This window comes from Camelus dromedarius, chromosome 19 (assembly GCF_036321535.1).
Source record: "Camelus dromedarius isolate mCamDro1 chromosome 19, mCamDro1.pat, whole genome shotgun sequence".
NCBI classification, from domain to species: Eukaryota; Metazoa; Chordata; class Mammalia; order Artiodactyla; family Camelidae; genus Camelus; species Camelus dromedarius.
In genome coordinates, this window is record NC_087454.1 from 19,402,712 (window position 1) to 19,423,071 (window position 20,360).

Genomic DNA, 20,360 nt, shown 5'->3' on the forward strand with positions numbered 1-20,360 from the left:
TGCTCGCACTTTTGCTAGGTCCAGAGTTCCTCCTGAGGGCCACCCGACTCCAAAGGCCGGCCATTCAAGCTCACACAAAGTGCGGAGCCTGCCGGGGATCATTCGAATTCCATAGTCTCCTGAGAACCCCTTTTTGAAATTCTTAATCATACAGTCTAGAGTGGTGGGTTTTGACTTAGAGCCTCCCATTCTTTTTAGATGTTTAAGGATAATAGATCTGTTGCTTTAGATGTTTAGGAAGGTAGCCTTTATATCTTTTCCTTTTTTACTCTTCAAAACACCAGAGTTCCCAGAGAGACTGCTCTCTTGCTGGGTCTATGAGTTGTTTGAAGGCTAACTTGGTCAGGGACTCTGGGTTCCAGTCACAGCTGATGTCTCTGGAGCTCAAGGCCTCAAGCAGTTCCAGGGACTTTCTTCATTAAATCCTCTCTATATCCTGAACTAACATATCAGGGGCGTGGGACTGATGACAGATGGTAAAACAAATGGACTAGAAAAGGGACCTCTGAGGCCAGGTGAGCCCGGTCCTGAAGGAATTGTCTTCTAAATTTGAGTCCTGGGGGTCTGAGGCTAGGCAAAAGGGGCACTACTTGGGTCAGTTCAGTAGGGGAACAGTAAGTCTCGGGTGTTCTGTGACAGAATCAGGTAGGAGACTTTCTCAAAGAAATAGCATCTTAGCCTCCGAGGGCACAGGGGCGTTGACTCATTGGCTGTCTATGTCCTTTTCCCTCCCAGTGTAGCCACCCTGTGCCGGTGTCGCAGACAAGACAAGGGAGGGTTTTCGTTGGGTCCGCCTGGCCGCTCCCCTCGCGGGGACGAAGGTGCCTCTTAGCTTTGTCGGGTCAGTATAAGCCGCTGACTCCGATCGGGACCCTGAGGGACCGATACCGCCCTGAGCCGTATGAGGTCACCACGGAACCGCAGGTTGGGACTCACTCGAACTCCGTAGCAGAATGCCGTGGAGCTACAAACTCGAGCCTGATCGCATGCTTCACAGGCCGCTCATTCACTCACACACACACACACAGAGGTTAACAACATTCCTCCCACCAATACCAATATCCTGTTTCCTGTAGGAGGGGATCCGCCTCCTCTTCTGTCCACTGGGACAGGACCTGATACCTCCCGGGGGTTCCTACCTTGTCCGGACGGCCACCTGGTGAGTCTGTCTGTCCCTCCACGGAGTCTGGCTCTGGTTGTAGCCCAGCCACCCGGGGGCCGAGTTGCCGTCACAAAAGAGAACCCGGAATACCGTCGGGCGGCGCCACCTTGTTCGCTGCCGGAGTCCCGTCCCCCGGTCGGCCGGAGCCACCAGTCCAGCGGCTCAAGGGGCTGGCGTGGTTGTATCTCGCTGGGGCCTCCAGAAATGTTACGGAAATGACAGGCCAGCCAAGAAACAAGCACCACTCGGAGGGTTGGAGTACTCAGATGTATTACGCCGGCGGGCTCAGAGGGGCTTCTGCTCCAAAGCTCTGAGCACCTTCAAGATGTGCACATGAGGTTTTATAGGGTTAATTACAAGTATGGGGCTATTAGCCAATAAGGTTCAAACAACAAAAAGCAAGGAATCAGTACACTGGAGCTTATCAATTTGGAACAGATCACGTTACTGACACTTGTTGAGCGTGGATTTACGAGTTAGCTTGTTAGCCCAGTAAACTGACACTAAACTTCAGATTTATGAGTTAGCCCGGCAGAACTTAGATCAGTAAACAGACACTTATCACACTTAGATTTATGACTTAGCTCGTTAGCCCAGCTGGGCTTTTCCTTCACAGTCCCAGCCACCCTGGTCTCAAATCTGTCCTTTCCATGCCAGGACTTTTGATCCCTTGTTTTTCCCTCATCTGGCACATTCCACCCCAGTGACCTGCCCTAACTTCTGGTCTTCCCCCTTCATCTCTGCTGAAACGCTACTTCCTCAGGGATGGTTCAACTCACCCTCCACCTTCCCCCCAGGCAAGGAGAGTTTCTCCTGCTTTTTTGGCCAATGAGCATCACGTGATCGCAAAGCCACCAGCTGCCTTAGAAATTCCATGAAAACCACAAGTGTTTAGCTGTTGTTATTAGTGCCTGTAACAGTCCTGTATTAGCCATGGTGAGTCAGAGAAGCTGAGCCCCAAGATGCACGTACATATATAGATAAAAATGCATTTAAAACTTGGCTGACGCGATTGTGGGGCTGCAATTCCAAAATGTGCCTGCTGGGTGGGGGTGGGTAAGCTGGAGAACAGGGCAGGGCTGATGTCAAAGACTGAGTCCAAAGACAGTCTGGGTGACAGCGTGCCTGGGCTGTACCTTCGTCACTCTGAGATTTAGAAAAACCATCCGTTTATCATTACCCTGTATTGCACAACTTCTGAACAATGTGTTTGTTTGGCTTTTCTTTTTTTCTTATTGTTGGTGTGCTGTAAGTTTTTGGAAATAATTGTTGTGCTGTGTTTTGAAATCTATAAATTCAACAACTTAAAATAGATTTCTAAGAGTAAACAGTGAGAATGAAGGACAAAGGAAGTTTGGAAACTTCTTAACATTCAGAAATTAACCAACACAATTTAAACCCATGGATTATCCTGGTTTAAAGAAGAAATCAGAAGGGAAATTAGAAATCTTTTAAACTCGATGAAAATAAAATAAAAATTTGTGGGATGCTTCAAAAGAGAGATTTATTACTTGAAATGAGCAATAAGAGACTCTTACAAGCAATTTAAGCAAATAAATTTGATGAGTATAAAAATGAACCAATTTCTTTAAAGACATCATTTACTGAACTGAATTAAGAAAAATTAGGAAAACTAATTAATCTCCTATGAATTAAAGAAATTAAATACATAATTTTTTTTAATTCCACAAAGAAAACTCCAGGCTCTGATGGAGCCTGGCGAAGTCTATCCAACATCGAAGTTGAACACCAGTCCTATACAAACTCTTGGAGAAAATGCAGGAGGAAGAAACGCTTTCCAAATTGTTTTATTAGGCTAGTAATACCCTGATACCAAAACCGGATAAAGACATCAAAAAAACTAACTTCAAATCAGTATCACTCATGAATCTTAAGGAAACATCAGCAAGCAGAAGCCAACATAATATGAGCAAGAACGATTTATCTCAGGAGGCACCTTTGGATGAATATATAGAAATCAATGTAATGTATCATATTAATGTATCAAATCTCTCAGCACACTGGGAGTAAAAGGCCACTTGTTTAATTTGATGAATGACATCGTCGGAAAAGCTAGAACTGACATCATACTTTATGGTGAATGACTGAATACTTTCGACTTAATGTAAGGAACAAGGCAAGGATGCTAACACTCACCATTTCTACTTAAGGTCTAGTTCATTTCTATTGTACTAGAGGTCCTAGCCAGAGCATTGACCAAGGAAAAGCAATAAGAGAGATATAAATATATAAAAAAGTAAAGTGTATTAATTTGCCAATGACATAACTGTGGACATAGAAATTCCCCAAAGAAAGCTTTTAGAACTCCAGGTAAACAAAAGGAGACTGCAGGCTACAAGCTCAATTGGGTTGCTATGTACCAGTAATGTAACATCAAGAAAATGAATAATTTAAAATTCCATTCATAATAGCATCAAAATAAAATACTTAGGCATCATTTTAAAGAGAATGTACCAGATTTGAACCCTGAAGTCTACATAGTGCACCTGAGAGAAAGTAAAGAAAAACTAAAGAAATGGGGATAAACTCCGTATTCACTGATTGGCATCGTCAACATTGTTAAGGCCCCAGTTCTCACAAAATCAGTCTATACGTTGAAAGCAATTCAATTCGGAATCCTAAACGCTAATCAAAACTCTGACAGTGTCTTTTAAGAAACTTACCCGCTGATTCTACAATTTATATGCAAATACAAAAACTTGAAATACTCAAAATAATGACTGAAAAGGGAGCTCAGGTCTCCTGTCATCATCCCTGTGGCCACACAAGGATGCCACCACTCTGCTCTCTCCTATTCAGCACAGCCAGAGGAGCAGAGAGATTGTGATCTGAGTCAGAGAGAGATGGGAGATGAAGATGCCTTCGCAGTAGTTCTGGGTTCAGGCTGGGGGTGGGGCAGGGAGTGGAGGAGAGGAGAGCCCTGGAACCCTGCCCTGACTCTAAGGTTCCCATCTTTTCTCCTCAATACCCCTTTCACAACCTCATTGATGAAAACAACCTGAAAAACTCAAAAGTTGATCAGTTTCTTCCACTGCCTTTTCACGTCTGGTGAATATTAAAAATTATTTGAATTTTAGTATAGTTTGAGATTTACAAGAAAAGTAGCAAAGTTAGTACGGAGTTACTGTATATCCCACACTCAGTTTCCCTGTGGGAACATCTTATATCACTGGCATACTTTTGTCACAGCTAATGAAGCAATATTGATACAATATTACTGAATTCTAAAATCTATCAAGATTTCATTAACTTCCCTTTTTTCTGATCCAGGATCCTATCAAAACCACACTGCATTGAGTCCCAATCCTGTCTCCTTCAGACTTCTCGGGCTGTGGCAGACATCCCCCGGTTTTGATGACCTTGATGTTTGGGGAGCACTGCTCAGGGATGTTGTAGGCTGTCTCTCATTTGACCTCATTGACTGGAGCAAAGGGTTTGGGGGAAAAAGACCACAGACATGAAGTGACATTCTCCACACACCCAGGGTGCGTACTCTCCACTTGATTATCACTAACAAGTTCACCTCGTCACCTGGCTACAGTATGTTTCCCAGGTTTCTCCTGGGAATTTTTACTTTTCCTTCCCCAATTTCCATACGGTAGTCTTTAGAAGAAAGCCACTAAGTGCAGCCCACACTTGAGGGCTGCTCTGCTATAAACACTGCTGTGCAGGGTTTTGTGCAAATATAAGTTTTCAAACGAGATGAAGCAGTACTGGAGTGATCAGCAGGTTAGACGGTGAGTCTATGTCTAGGTTTACAGGAAACTGCTGACCGTCCCTGCAGTGGCCGCGCTGCTTCGTATTCCTGCAGCAGTGCCGGGGGCTTCTGTGGCTCCACGTCCTGCTCAGCGCTTGGCATCTCCTGTTCCTGGATTCTAGCTGTTCTCATAGGTGTGATGGTGCATCGCTGTTGTTTTTATTTACATACCCTGACAACATGATGTGGACCATCATTTCATATCCATTTCCACTGATAAATCTTCTATGATGTAATGTTTATCAGACTTTACTCCACTTTTAAATTGTTGTCTAATTTCATATTGTTGAGTTTAAGAGTTCCATGTATATTCTAAAACAGGTCTTGTATCAGATATGTAAATTTGCAAATAATTTCTCCCTGTCTATGGTGGGAGATATTTCTCAGATAACAGTATACAGTAATGCATAAATATATTTTTCTGAGAAGACAAATGAGAAATTACTAACTGCAGTGGCTTCTGAGTAGAGGACTTGGGTGACCAGGGGATAAGGGAAACAGTATGACTTACTTATTTTTGTATACTCTTGAGTATCTTTTGAATTCTCTTTTGTGCTCATAAATAATGTTTTCAAAAAGCAAATGACATTAAAATCCCTTACACTTGTGAAACACTTGACATTCGTCTTCAGCTCATGAGTCAGGATGCACAGTCTGACCCTCTACTCCAGACCCATCACCTGTTGACTGAGCTCTTCTGCCACAGAAATTCCATCGCTGGAAAAGATGGGCTGGATTGTATGGACAAATCTGTCCATGGATATAGCTAAAAATGCCACATGAAATACAAAAAAAATTTTTTGAAAGTATCAAAGAGTTTATAAGATACTAATAAATGACCACATCCCAAAAGAAGGGAGAGATCCTGCTTGGCTCCAGCTCTGCACCCCCTGCTCTTGCTCTTGTCTTTTTCTCTCCATCTCCCTTCCCTTTTAAAAATTTAACAAAGTTTTTAAATCCTGATTATGGTATATATGTGTAATATATAATATATAATATATAATATAATGTATATTCACTGTAAAACAAAGTATAAATGTTAAAATGATCAATAACAAAAAATTGAACTATAATTCTTACACCAGAGATATCTGTTTGCATTTTCTTTTAGTTTATTACACATCCTTCTGCTGATGCCCAAGTGCTGGAACTTTCTCTAAGTTGTTGAGCACGGACATCAGTGACCCCCACCCTGCACTCTCAGATGCCATGTCCTAAGTCAGCTCAGTCTCCCACCTCCTGAGAGGGCTGTCTCTCACTTTCTCCTCCCTCCTCAATCCCCTCCACTCCCTCCCCATTCCTTATTCTTAATGGTGAGGTTTTGTTTTCAGTCAGAAAATGAAAGAGGACTCTGGTAAGAATGACATCATCATCCTCCCGCACTCCTGTATCTGCACCTGTATCCTCACCTTCCCCCCAGTGATGACGGATGGTCCCTCCTGTCTAAGGCTGCCCCTCAGGGAGGGCACAGGGTGTGGCTCCTCTCTCCCCTGTATTATCACTCTCCCACTCTCTGCTGCCTCCTTCATTCCTGCCTACAGCTGCCATTCCTCCCATTAAAATGAATCAAACAAATCTAAATAAATCAAAACAAAATACTCCCATAAACATCCACCACTCTATGTCCACTTCCCTCCCAACTACTGCCCCATGTCTATGACTCTCCTTACAGAACAATTCCCAAGTCCATTCTCACACCTACTGGGTTGTCTTTTTATTTTTAGCTAATGGATATATGCATATAGCTTTAAAAGTAAAACATTTCTGCAAGACTTGGTATCAAACAGATGTCCCCTATCTTCCTTGTCCCCCCGTCTTCTGAATCTCAGAGACAAGCTATTTTTTGACTTTTAACTGAGGGGGAAGGGTATAGCTTAGTGGTGCATATGTGTTTAGTATGCACGAGGTCCTAGGTTCAATCCTAAGTACCTTCATCAAAAAATAGACAAATAAATAAACTTAATTCCCCTGCAAAAAATTTTTAAAAACTTTCAGTTGATTCTCTAATTATTTCTTCTGTGCCTCTAAATAGCATGTTTATAATACTCCTTTGTTTTCAGTTTTTGTACCATCTTTAGTTAATTGGTTCTTCTTTCACACACCACCATCCTCCCACTATAATTGTAATTCATAAACTTAGAAATCTTACCATTTTGATTAGCTCATGGTGCAGTGTTTGCATTGTTATGATGATGGAAATGTTAGTCACAACTGAGCACTTAGTAGACGATGATCACTTTTCTTTCCTTGAATGATTTTTTTTATTTTCCCTGGAATAAATAATACCTTAGTTTTGTTGTACTCACTTTAAATCATTCCCAAACTCTCCACAGAGCCTAAGTCTTCCCAAATATCTTTGAGCACATCTGATATTCCACTAACTTCATCTCTATGCACAGACCTGTCCCACAGTCCTCAGTCCTGCCTGGTGTGGACGGGGTCCCTGCACACGTGGGGCAGAGCTGACGTCCCAGATCCCCTTCACCTCCTCCTGGGCAGCCCTCTCCGTCTCTTGTTTGGCTCCCCTGAGGTCTGGATCCCATGTGTTTCCTGTTCTTTATTTTCTCCATCATCCCCGCCTCCCCCACCAACTTTGCCTAATAGTGTCCCAGGGAAAAGAGCACAGAAAGTACAACACTGAAACTCCGAAATGTCTTAGGCTCCCCCAGGGCTTACATGATGATTTCATATTGAACTCTGTTGGAAATACTTTTTTCTCTCAGAATTCAGAAGGCATTGCTTCACTGTCTTCTAGCCCTTTGACGTTTTCAAGGTCTCTTCCTTTCCACCCTCTGTCTGAAATGTCATTGTGATGTGTCTTGGGCTGGGTCCGTTTTCATCTCCTGCACTAAGAGTTTGGTTAGGCCATTCAGGATGTAAATGCTGGTCTTAATCTGAGTTTTCTTATGATTCCTACTCTCCATTATTTTTGAAACTCCTTTTATTACCTTGTTAGAATCCCTTGATTGACAGGCGAGTGTTCTAACAGGTCTTGTCTCCTCCTTGTTGGTACTTTTCCATCTACTTACTGACAGTATGACTCTAATCTTCCACTTCATCTGTTCAAGTATTCATTCTATGACATTATTTTTAATTCCCAAGAGCTCTTTTTCATTCTATGATTGTATACAATCATATAGAATTCCGGTTTTGTTCCATATTCCATTATCTGCTCCATCTTTCAGATATTATTGATAACAGCGGCAGGGGACCTGTCGGGACTCCTGTTATCTACTCTCATGGCATCATGAGCTCTTCCTCACGGCACTTAGGACAGTCGTGATGTGCATCTGTCTCGGTCATTTCTGTCCCTCTCCCGCACAGCAGAGCCCGTCTCCCATCACCAGGCGCCTAACTGTTGTTCTCCTCGGGTGTCTCCAAATCCTGATACAAAGTGGCCCCAAAAGAGACGTTCCTTAACTTCTCTGAGTCTCCCTTTCCCTGTTTGCACAAAGGGACCACATATTGGGCCCCTCATGGGTTTGCTTTGAGGCATAAATTGACCCCGTATGTAAATCACATGGAATGACTGCCTGAGACATAGTCAGTGCTCCTCTACTCATAGTGACCATCATTACAGTGATTGTAGCATTGAGATTATTTCTACTCTTTGCTTCTATAATTCAAGATACATCCTTGAATGTGTATTTTTGAGAACATGTCTAATCATCTTCTTATGATAAATTTCTAAAACAAAAATTTCTGTGTCAAAATGTAAGCATATTGAAATTGTTGAGACACTTTGCAAAGGTTCTCTTTAGAAATTTTGTAACAATTTTCAATCCTATTAATCTTTATAACAGTGTATTTTTCCTATACTCTTTTCAAAATCAATACTCTCCTCATTTATTTTCATTTTGTCAAAATGGTGGATTTTAATTCATTCCCATTTCTTATTCCGCATTTTCATTTTTTGTTTACATTTATTTATTGCTAATATATTTGTTTGACATTAGCATTTCTTCTTTTCCAAATTGTTTTCTAATATCCTTTAGTTATTTTTCGTTTGGGATATAGTTACTTTAAAATATTGAATTCAGAAGGACAAAGCAGCCTCCGACCACAGGAACTGGTCTGACACTTACACGGGCCTCAGGGTTGTGAGAAGCAGGGCCGGGGCTCCCCACTCGGCCGTGTTATTCTGCTGTTGACATAAGTCATCTCACAGCACTTCGACATCAGACAGGTACACCTGAGACCATGACACAGGGAGACAAGACAAGACCATGACATCATTCTGTACATTGGAAGATCTATATAACTCAGTGAAACAATGTATTAGCTAAAAAATTTCGTTCATCAGTACAAGAGACATTCAGTGTGCAAGACAGGCCTGTGGATTTTAATGTAACAGAACAGGAAATATTCAGTTATATTGTTTCAGGCCCACTTTGCAAATAACCTTTGAGAAGCTACTACTTGTGTAGTTTTAGTTTTGTATCAAAAAGGAACATTCCACAATTATCTGAAAAGGTTATTAAAAATACTACTCCTACATATGTGTGAGCCTCTTTATAGACTTCAATCCAAATAAGGGATTAAACGAATTGAAATTAAATTGAAAATCCAGTGGTCTTCTAATGAGACAGACGAGAAAGAGACTTGCAAAAATGTAAAAATGTAAAAAGCTTCACCTTCTCACTACCATGCTTATTTTGGGAAATAGTCATTGTTCGTATTAAACGCAGTGGGATATTAATATTTGTTGCGGCCAGCGCAACAACGGTTCCTTTAAACAGACAGGCGACACAGCACTTACGAAAAATAGACACAAGAATAAGATAAAAGATGGGACCAGGGGACTTGAGACCTCATGAATCAAGAGCCCTGAATGCCCGGTCTGCATCATATTTATTATGATTCTCTAGCAGGAAATAACCTAAGAGTAGTTTAGAGGATGACTGAAGCCTAGTACCAACCACCAGGCCCCCAGCGCTCTAGGTTAGCTATTAAAAGATAGTCTTCATCCTGTCTCCCCCTGGCTTCATTCTTCCGACTTGTGAATTGGTCAGGTCTGTGTCACAGACAGCCTTTTGACCTCCCTTTAGCAAAAGGCAGAGTGTAAATGCTGGAGCAGTTTTCTGTTCATGTTTGCTCAGTTTTCTGAGACTAACATCATTTGCCTCCAGGAAGCATCTGGTTTCTGTTTAACAGCCTTAACCTGTTAAAGGGAATTTTGTATACTCGTTATTCTTTAGGAGACATCACATTGTTCTGTATTCCCACAAATATTTACTTAAGTGAATTATTTAAATTGAAGTACTGTCAATTACAATGTGTCAATCTCTGGTGTACAGCACAATGTCCCAGTCTTACACATACATATATATTCGTCTTCATATTTTTTCCATTAAAGGTTATTACAATTTTTTAAATTTAACAGTATTATTCCTAGTATGGAAATTATCGATAGAAGTAGCCACGGAAACAACATTATCATCCTTGAGGTGTTCCTAACTTGGAAGACTGTATAGATATTCTGACCAAAAGCTTTGAAAATTGCTGAATTAGCCCCTGGGACAGGACTCAGTGAGACAGCGTGAAGAACAGCTCTCAGTGCAGGAGGGGTGGGATCACAGCAAAGTCCCAGTTCCCCGGGAGGCCGTGGCTCTCGGGGGTGGAGGGGTCTCATCGAGGGCGGGGACGATCTGTGCTGGGGATGCCCCATCTCCCCGGGCCTTCCTGCCTGGACACTGGTGACGCGGTCCCAGTTCTCACTCCCATTGGTGTCGCGTTTCTAGAGAAGCCAATCGGTTTCCAGTTATAAACTCAGTATGGGCCTGTCCTCACTCTGGTTCTCGCAGACTTTCAGGGTGAGGATCTGGTGGCCCCGAACCCTTCTCCTGCTGCTCTCCGAGGCCCTGGCCCTGACCCAGACCTCGGCGGGTGAGTGCAGGGATGGGAGGGAATGGCCTCTGCGGGGGAGGAGCAACCCCCTCCCCCCGCCGCCCCTCGCCCAGACCCGTCACCCCTCCTCTAACCCTCCCACTCCTCTCTCCCACCCTGAGGTCCTGGCCCTTTTTCCACCTGCCACCGCTTTAACGTCTAGCGAGCACCCTCATCCCTGCCCCGCTTTCGCCCCTTCAACATCAGATCCTGGGACCCGCGTCCGCAGGAGGGTCGCGCAGGGTCTCACCCCTCCCCGCCCCCAGGCTCCCACTCCATGAGGTATTTCGAAACGGGGGTATCCCGGCTTGGCCGCAGGGAGCTCTGGTACGTGGAAGTCGGCTATGTGGATGACACGCAGTTCGTGCGGTTCAATACTGACGCCGCGAATCCGACGGATTCGGAGCGCTCCAATGGAGCCGCGGGCGCTGTGGGTGTAGCAGGAGTGGCCGGTGTACTGGGATCGGGAGACACGGAGAAGCAAAGGGAACGCACACATTTTCCGAGTGGGCCTGAACACCCTGCGCGGCTGCTACAACCAGAGCGAGGCCGCTGAGCGACGCGGGCCCGGATCCAGGTCACGATCCCCATCCCCAGGAACGGGACGGGGGCCCCCGGGTCTCCAGGCCGAGGGTCACCCAGATATTCCGCGACCCGCCCGGCCCTCGACCCGGGAGTACTCGGCTGGTCTTTCACCGGGTTTCATTTTCGGTTTAGGTTTAATCGCTGCTGTTGGTCAGGCCAGCGGCCGTGCTGACCGCGGAGGTGCGGGTGAGTGGGCGGGGCTGACCCGGGGCGGGGGCGGGGTCTCGCACCTATTAGGGCAGGTAAGGCTGCGACGTGGGGCCGCATGGGCGCTTCCTCCACGGGTACATGCAGGACACCGACGACGGCGCGGATTACATCGCCCTGAACGAGGACCTGCGCTCCTGGACCGCGGCGCACCCTGCGGTTCAGATCACCCTGCGCCAAGTGGGAGGCGGCCGGTGTGGCCGAGGACGACAGGAACTACCTGGAGGGCACCTGCCTGGAAGGGCTCCGCAGACACCTGGAGAACACGAAGGAGACGCTGCAGCGCGCAGGAAGGAAGGGCCGCGGGGCCTCCACGATCTCCCCTCGGGCTGGAGCTGGCGTCCCACAAGGAGAGGAAAATGGGATCCGAATGGCACAGAATATACATAGTGACTCACCAGTGCCTTGATTTTCTCTAAAGGACAATTAAGGAGTGCAGCCTCTTCTGGGATAAAGTGGGAGACCATCCCTGAAATTAACTGATCAGCTGTGCCCTTTGCCCCAGGCCGCCATCCTGTGAGCCATGACTCTCTCTCAAGGCCTGTTCTTAGCCTGAGAACACCTTTGGATCCTGACTCCAGCTTTTCTAACATATTCACCCTCCACCCACTCAAGACCATTAGTCTGTATTTCTCCTCTTGCACTCCTGAAGCCTCCTGTGTTGACTCTCAACCCGATTCTATACTTTGAAAGCAATACGAGGTATTCCCATACCTACCCAATCCAGGCTGGTGTCCCAGGTTTGTGCTGCTTCTTTTCAAACCCATTGTCCTCTCCCTTCTCAGGACTGTCACCTGATGGTGCTTCAGTGACCAAAGGAGGTAACCTAAAGTCTTTATTTTCTGATACTCTTTGCTCAGACCATCCAAAGACCCATGTGTCCTGCCACCCCATCTCTGACCATGAGGTCACCCTGAGGTGCTGGGCCCTGGGCTTCTACCCTGCGGAGATCTCACTGACCTAGCAGCGTGATGGGGAGGACCAGGCCCAGGACACGGAGCTCGTGGAGACCACGCCTGCGGGGGACGGGACCTTCCAGAAGTGGGCGGCCCTGGTGGTGCCTCCTGGAGAGGAGCAGAGATACATGTGCCACGTGCAGCATGAGGGGCTTCAGGAGCCCCTCACCCTGAGATGGGGTGAGGAGGGAAACAGTGGGGTGGAGCTTCTTCTCAGGTAAAGCAGAAGCCCTTCTGGTGACCTTCAGCAAGATTGGGACTCAACCCTGAGGTCAGGGCCTGTTTTTTTCTCTTTGCAGAGCCATATCCTCAGCCCACCGTCCCCATCATGGGCATCACTGTTGGCCTGGTTCTCTTTGTGGTCACTGCAGCTGTGGTGGCGGGAGTTGTGATCTGGAGGAAGAAGTGCTCAGGTAGGGAAGGGAGGAGAGATCTGAGTTTTCTTGTCTCACTGGGGTTTCAAGTCCAGGTAGAAGTTTGCCTGCCTCCTTACTGGGAAGAACCATCCACACACACATGCTTGCCAGTCTGGAGCTGAGTGCTAGCACTGACTCTTTATAAAGCATGTGTGAAAATGAAAGACAAATTTTTCACCTTGATAATTCTGCCTGGGGACCATTTTACCAGAAGTCAGATGTCAGAGGGGAAGGTCCCCACTGAGGACAGACTTCTGGGAGGACAGTTGGCCCAGTCCTCCCACATCTTTCTTCATGTTCCTGATCCTGTCCTGGATTACTAGTCACAGATCTGGAAACTTCTCTGTGGTCCAGAACTAGGGGGTTTTCTAGGAACTCATGACTCAGCTTTCTTCCTAGCCTCCCATAGGATGTTCTCTTCTCACAGGTGAAAAAGGAGGGAGCTACACTCAGGCTGCAAGTAAGTAGGGAGTGAGTGTGGTTCCTGAGACCCTTGTGATGGCTCAGCCGGGAGGCCATGGGGGGAGCTCACCCCTCAGAATTCCTTCTCTAGTTTCTCTCCTGTGGGTTCTGACCACGTCCTGGTTTTGTTCTCCTCCAGGCAGACAGTGCCCAGGGCTCTGATGTGTCTCTTACGGATCCCAGAGGTGAGACCCTGGAGGGCCTAGACTGGGAGAGGGGTTGGGGCAGAGGGGATGCCCTGGGTGTGGGGATTCTCTGAGTGGGACATTTTGGGCATATGGGGGGCTGTTGAGAATGTCAGCACTTCCATGACTGACCTGAATCGGTTCACAATTCTTTTCTTTCAGAGTGTGAGACAGCTGCCTTGTGAGGGACTGAGTGATGCAAGATGTGTTCACGTCCCACTTTGTGACTTCAGATCCCCTGACTCCTGTTTCTGCAGCTGCGTCTGAATGTGTCTGTGCTCCTATTACCATAATGTGAGTAAGTGGGGAGAGTGCCCCACCCCTGCCCCCCAGGACCCCTCCCCACCCTGACCTGTGTTCTCTTCCCTGATTGACTTTTCTTTTTCAGCAGAAGCAGGGCTGGGCCGTCTCCATCCCTGTCTTAATTTTGTGTTGCTCTGAGTAATACTGTCTTACTTTCCTAATGAGAATGAATCTGGATATGAATTTATTACTGCCTTGATGGGTTGATGGAATAATAAAGGTGAGGATTCCCAAAGTTTGAGAGAGGAAATAAATGGAGCACTGAGAACCTTCCAGAATCTGCATGTTTGCTGTGTTGAGTCTGTTGCAGGGGGGACAGGAGAAGTATGTGAGGAGTGTGGGCAGGGACTGTGCCCAGTCAGTGCTCAGTTCCTTGTGGGCTGTGGAGGGGTCACTACTGGGATGGGTCATCTCTGTTCCTGTGTCCCTGTAACTTCAGTAGAACCTGGTCCCACCAGGACCTGTGATCACAGGGACCCAGAAGTCACCTGGGCCTTGTCCTCTCTGGAAGATATTGGCAGTGAGGGCAGTGAAGGCTCAGACCAGAGTCCAGCCTTCAGCCCGTTTATTTTTGTGTTTATATTTTGCCTATTTAAAAAAATTTTTTAAAGTATGACTGTTCTTTTTCAAATTTAGAGCTCTGTTCTCATTCTGCTCTGGGTGTCTCCCATCTCTGACACCAGTAGGAGTCATTTTTGCCAATCAATGTCCCCACAAGTCCCAGGGGTCCCTGCACACAGGCTCTCAGTGGTATCACGAGAGAAATTCTCAGCCTCATCCAGCTCTTGCCCTCCTTCTACTGCTATTTCTGGGATTCTTCTCTGCGTGTTTCCCTCACCTTTTTTGTAGAACAAAGATTCTGGAATTAGTGAAGAGGAGGGACCGAGTTGTTTCACATCCTCATTTAATTCTTACAGGATTTCTGTCTTCTCTGCAGCCACTCCCTCTCTCTGCCCTTAGATCTAGTGATGGCTCCAATCCCAACTCATGGATTAATAGAGCAGATCTGATGTATATTTACTGTAGGTTGGACCATAGGACCCATAAGCGTAGGATCATCTTCTGAGAAGACAGATATCATTGTGTGTACTGTGGAGACAGGTGGCTGTGGGGTAGAGGGGAGATCATCACTTGTGAGAGACGGAAAAATGCTTTGAGGGGATGAAAATGTTCCAAAATTGACTGTGGTTATCATCACACCCCTCTGTGAATATGCTAAAATCAATACTTCCCAATGGTTGAATGAGATATGTGAATTATACCTCAATAAAGCTGTTCTAACAAAAAGTTCTGACCCCATATCAAATGAAGCAGAATTGCCAGAACCACCATGGTGACTGAGCAGGAAGACATGAAAAAGCTCAGGGGAGTGGACATGCTAGCATAAAGTAAAACCGGAAAAAACCCAGGAGACTGTTTCCCAAAGGAAACTTTCTCAGGTAATAAGGAATGAGCAAGTGAGCAGATTATTAACCCCATTGTGTCTGTCCTTTCTAGGAGAGGACTGATTCTAGGTGATAATATTATAGCAGCATCAGGGATAATAGGATCCCAGAACGTCAGAGGACAGGTGACAGCAAGGCAGAAACAAGGACTAAATTCCTAAAAGCCAACAATGTCAAATAGATGCAGAAAAATCTGACTGCAAGGTCTTTATGGAAATGCTTGGTAGATCGTGGCATTTCTAGGGACAAGGTGGATGGACAGCCAGCAAGAGTGTTGTTTAGCTTATAACCAAGAATACTCTATCCTGCAAGGCTCTCATTCTGATTTGATGGAGAAGTCAAAACCTTCACAGTAAACAAAAGCTTAAAGAATTCTGTACCACTGAACCAGCTTTACAACAAATGTTAAAGGAACTTCTCTAGTCATCAAGTAAGAAAAGAGAACAAAAATAAGAATGGGGGGGACCTATAAAAGATTGCTTTGGCAATTTGGGGACTTTTATGGTGCCATAAAAATTTTGGAATTGTTTTTTCTCGTTCTGTGAAGAATGTCGTGAGTATTTTGACAGAGGTTGCATTGGATCTGTAGATTGCTTTGGGTAGTATGGCCATTTTGATGATGTTGATTCTTCCAATCCAGGAGCACAAGCTATCTTTCCATTTCTTTGTATCATCTTCAGTTTCCTTCATCAGTGTTTTACAGTTTTCAGAGTATAGGTAACCTCCTTGGCTAAGTTTATTTACAGGTATTTTGTTGTTTTTTGATGCAATGGGAATGTTTATGCCAGTTATAAAATTCTGGTTTTTGAAGTGAAAAAAAAAAAAAGATTGAAGGGGTGCAAATGGCAAAATAGCCTTCCTTTTTATGGGTGAGTTGTATTCTATTACATGTATATGCTGCATCTTCTTTATCCATTCATCTATTGATGTGCACTTAGGATGCTTCCATATCTTGGCAATTGTAAATAATGTTGCTATTAATAGCGGGTGTATGTATCTTTTTGAATTAATTTTTATTTTGTTGTTGGCTTTATTCCTTTGATAACTATGTAAGTTTAAAAAGCTTAAAGCTCTAAACATTCTTAGAAACAATGAACAGTACATATATGTTAATTTTTAAAAATACATGCAGTGTATTGTGTATATGTATTTACATGCAATATATTGTATACATGCAGTCAAATTGTAACAATTCTACCTAATAAAACTGAAAAATGAAAAAAAAAAAGATTAAGAAACCTTATTACAGCCTGAGAAATTAAATCTATTCTTAAAGTTAAATTTGTGTTTAGCTGAGCTAAGTCCTTGAAGACTTCAGTGCCTCTTGAAGACGTGTCTCCCTCTAGCTCATGTCCACATTTACATGCCTGCTGGCTCTTGTAAGCAGTTTTGGCTGAGACCCCTGCATGGACTGTAAGAACTTTGCCCCCCCCCATATTTGCTTGTTGACTTTTGATTTTGTACCAATACCATGCTGTTTTGATTACTGTAGCTCTGTAGTATTGTCTGAAGTCTGGGAGAGTTATTCCTCCAGCTGCTTGTTGACTTTTGAATAAATAATATTTTAAATTTTAAAAAAGTGTTGTTTAACATGATAATTAATAAGAATAACTGAATTGAGAGCTGAGATGAGTTGCCTAATAGAAAGTTATCATTTCTTATCCAGCTTCCAGACTTGAACCAATTCTGAGACCCAGGACTCACTGGCTGAAGGGAGCTGAGGTCCCCTGAGGAAATACCCTAGAATATATGGCAACTGTGTACAGTAGGAATTCCCTTCGTCCTTCCATATAGGAACCAATGACCATTTTTCAGGTTTCCATTAACTGAACAAAGGAAGATCTAGGTCCCTTTATGTCTGCTGCATAGAGTCCAATCTGACACTGATACCTGGAAGCCAAAGCACCATCCTGAACCCCCACTAGAGAAACATTGACAGAGATGACTTAATTTGAGTCCTGTCTTAGGCCCACCCGTATGTCAGTGGGTTCTCGGTCTCCACACATCCACTTGGTGGGAATCTCCTCAGTTTCCAAATATTTCGTTGGAGGGGATGTGTGTAGAGTTTCTAAGAATCCTTATATTGGTTCTTTCACCTGTAGAGCAAATGTTTTTAGTGAGAAAAGACAAGAAGAAGCCCCTGAAAAAGCCTCCCAAGTTCAGTCAAGACAGAACATTAAAAACAATATTGTATCTTGAGAGTAATGAAAGAGATAAACGTCCTCCTCAGAGACTTAAAGGATGGGGGGGGGGTCCCCTTCCCACAACCACTAGATTCACCCCTGAGGTTCTTGCAGAAACCGGAAGTGTCATTGCCAATGGCAGTGAGACAGCGCTAACTCAGACCTGCTGCCTTTTTCTTCATTTCCAACCTTTGTGTTTCCATCTACACAGTTCTCTCTTTTAATCCCAAATTACCTGGAAGACTGGGACAGGTTTTCGGGAACGTAGTTTTGATCTGGATTGCTGTGGAGTGAGCACCAAATCCTGTGAACTTGATCTCTTTATTTGTCCTATGCTCTTCACTCCTAGTCTCAGCCCTGTGAGAGGCCGTCAGGTGGTTCTCAAAGGCACCCTGTGGTGGGCAGACTCTACGTTAGTCCCCAGTGTTCGCCCCTCTGGTATCATGCTCTTGTGTAATAGACACTTTTGGAATATAAACTGGACGTAATGACTTGCGTGTAACAAATAGAAGAGGGCAGGTGCTGGGCTGTATATTTTGGAATCACTGGGGGAAGAGACATGAGGGACCTGGGGTCAGTTGTCTCAGGCTGGCTGTCCAGGGCAGGCTGGGGCAGCAGAGATTTCCCATGGAGCCAAATGACAAAGGACCCTGTGTTCCTTTCCTACCTGAGGAATTTCTCCTCTAGATCTCAGCCCCCACAGCCCCTGCCATCAGACAGTTTGAGGAGGAGGAAGAGACACCAGCAGTGATTCTCATCCTGGCTGGAATGTCGAGGGAACTGTCTGTAAAAGGAACAGGAAGGAAGTGAACAAACCAAGGCTCCCAAATCTAACACCTGGTGATCCACACACTCCCCTAGGTCAGACCCCATGTGGAAAGATGAGAAGGGTAGCAGTCTCCAGTCTCCCTGTGCTACCCCCTGGGGCCCAGCTCTCTTCTGCAACTGAGAATACTTGCTAAAAGCTTTTGTCTGAACCAATATGGGGATTCTGGCCAACTCTACATATGTCCCCTCCAATGACATGTTTGGAAACTGGGGAAATTCCCACCAAGTGGATGCGTGGAGACAAGAGAACCCACTGACATATGAGTGGACCTAAGAGAGGACTTGAATTTTGTCATCTTCCTTATGTGCTTCTCCTCTCATACGGGTTCATGGTAGTACTTTGGTTCCCAGGTATCAGTGTCAAGTTGGACTCTGTATCCAGTAGAAATAAAAGGACCTAGATCTTCCTTTGTTCAGTGAATGGAAATCTGAAAAATGGCCATTGGTACCTATATGGAAGGACGTGGGGAATTCCTACTGCACATAGCTGCCATGTCAGAATTGATTTTAGCATATTCAGAGAGGTGTGACCATACCCACAGACAATTTTGGAACATTATCATCCCCCAAAGCATTTTTCTGTCTCTCACAAGTGATGATATCACCTCCACCCCATAGCCACCTGTCTCCACAGCACACACAATGATGTCTGTCTCCTCAGAAGATGATCCTACATTTATGGGTCCTATGGTCCAACCCACTGTGAAATTACATTAGACTGTGTTACAAATCCATGAGTTTGGCCTGGAGCCAGCACTAGGATTACTAGATCTAAGGGCACAGAGAGAGAGAGCAGGCTGCAGAGAAGACAGAAATCCGGCAAGAATTAAATGAGGATGCGAAACTACTGGGTCCCTCCTCTTCGCTAATTCTATCATCTTTGTTTCATAAAAAAGACGAGGAAAACATGCAAAGAAGAATCCTGGAAACAGTGGTAGAAGAAGGGCAAGAGCTGGATGAGGCTGAGAATTTCTCTCTTGATACTGAGAACTGAGAACCTGTGTGCAGGGACCCCTGGGACTTGTGGGGACAATGACTGGCAAAAATGACTCCTACTAGTGTCAGAGATGGGGGACACCCAGAGCAGAATGAGACCAGAACTCTAAATTTGAAAAAGAACAATCATAATTTTTTTTTAAATCCTAAATAGGCAAAATATAAATACACATAAAAAAGATGGGCTGAGGGCTGGACTCTGGTCTGAGCCTAAGTTGATCTGGTCACATGAAGCCCTCACTACCAGTGTCCTCTACAAGGCCTGGGTGACTTCTGAGTGCCTGTGATCACAGGTCCTGGTGGGACCAGGTTCTACTGAAGTTACAGGGACACAGGAACAGAGATGACCCATCCCAGTAGTGACCCCTCCACAGCCCACAAGGAACTGAGCACTGACTGGGCACAGTCCCTGCCCACACTCCTCACATACTTCTCCTGTCCCCCCTGCAACAGACTCAACACAGCAAACATGCAGATTCTGGAAGGTTCTCAGTGCTCCATTTATTTCCTCTCTCAAACTTTGGGAATCCTCACCTTTATTATTCCATCAACCCATCAAGGCAGTAATAAATTCATATCCAGATTCATTCTCATTAGGAAAGTAAGACAGTATTACTCAGAGCAACACAAAATTAAGACAGGGATGGAGACGGCCCAGCCCTGCTTCTGCTGAAAAAGAAAAGTCAATCAGGGAAGAGAACACAGGTCAGGGTGGGGAGGGGTCCTGGGGGGCAGGGGTGGGGCACTCTCCCCACTTACTCACATTATGGTAATAGGAGCACAGACACATTCAGACGCAGCTGCAGAAACAGGAGTCAGGGGATCTGAAGTCACAAAGTGGGACGTGAACACATCTTGCATCACTCAGTCCCTCACAAGGCAGCTGTCTCACACTCTGAAAGAAAAGAATTGTGAACCGATTCAGGTCAGTCATGGAAGTGCTGACATTCTCAACAGCCCCCCACATG

The 20,360-nt window shown here is 45.1% G+C and overlaps 1 pseudogene; it reads left to right on the plus strand.

Annotated features, from left to right (window-relative positions):
* Nucleotides 1-10,707: 10,707 nt before the first annotated feature.
* On the plus strand, nucleotides 10,708-16,964 carry LOC135318469 (patr class I histocompatibility antigen, A-2 alpha chain-like; annotated as a pseudogene).
* The last annotated feature ends 3,396 nt before the right edge of the window (nucleotides 16,965-20,360 follow it).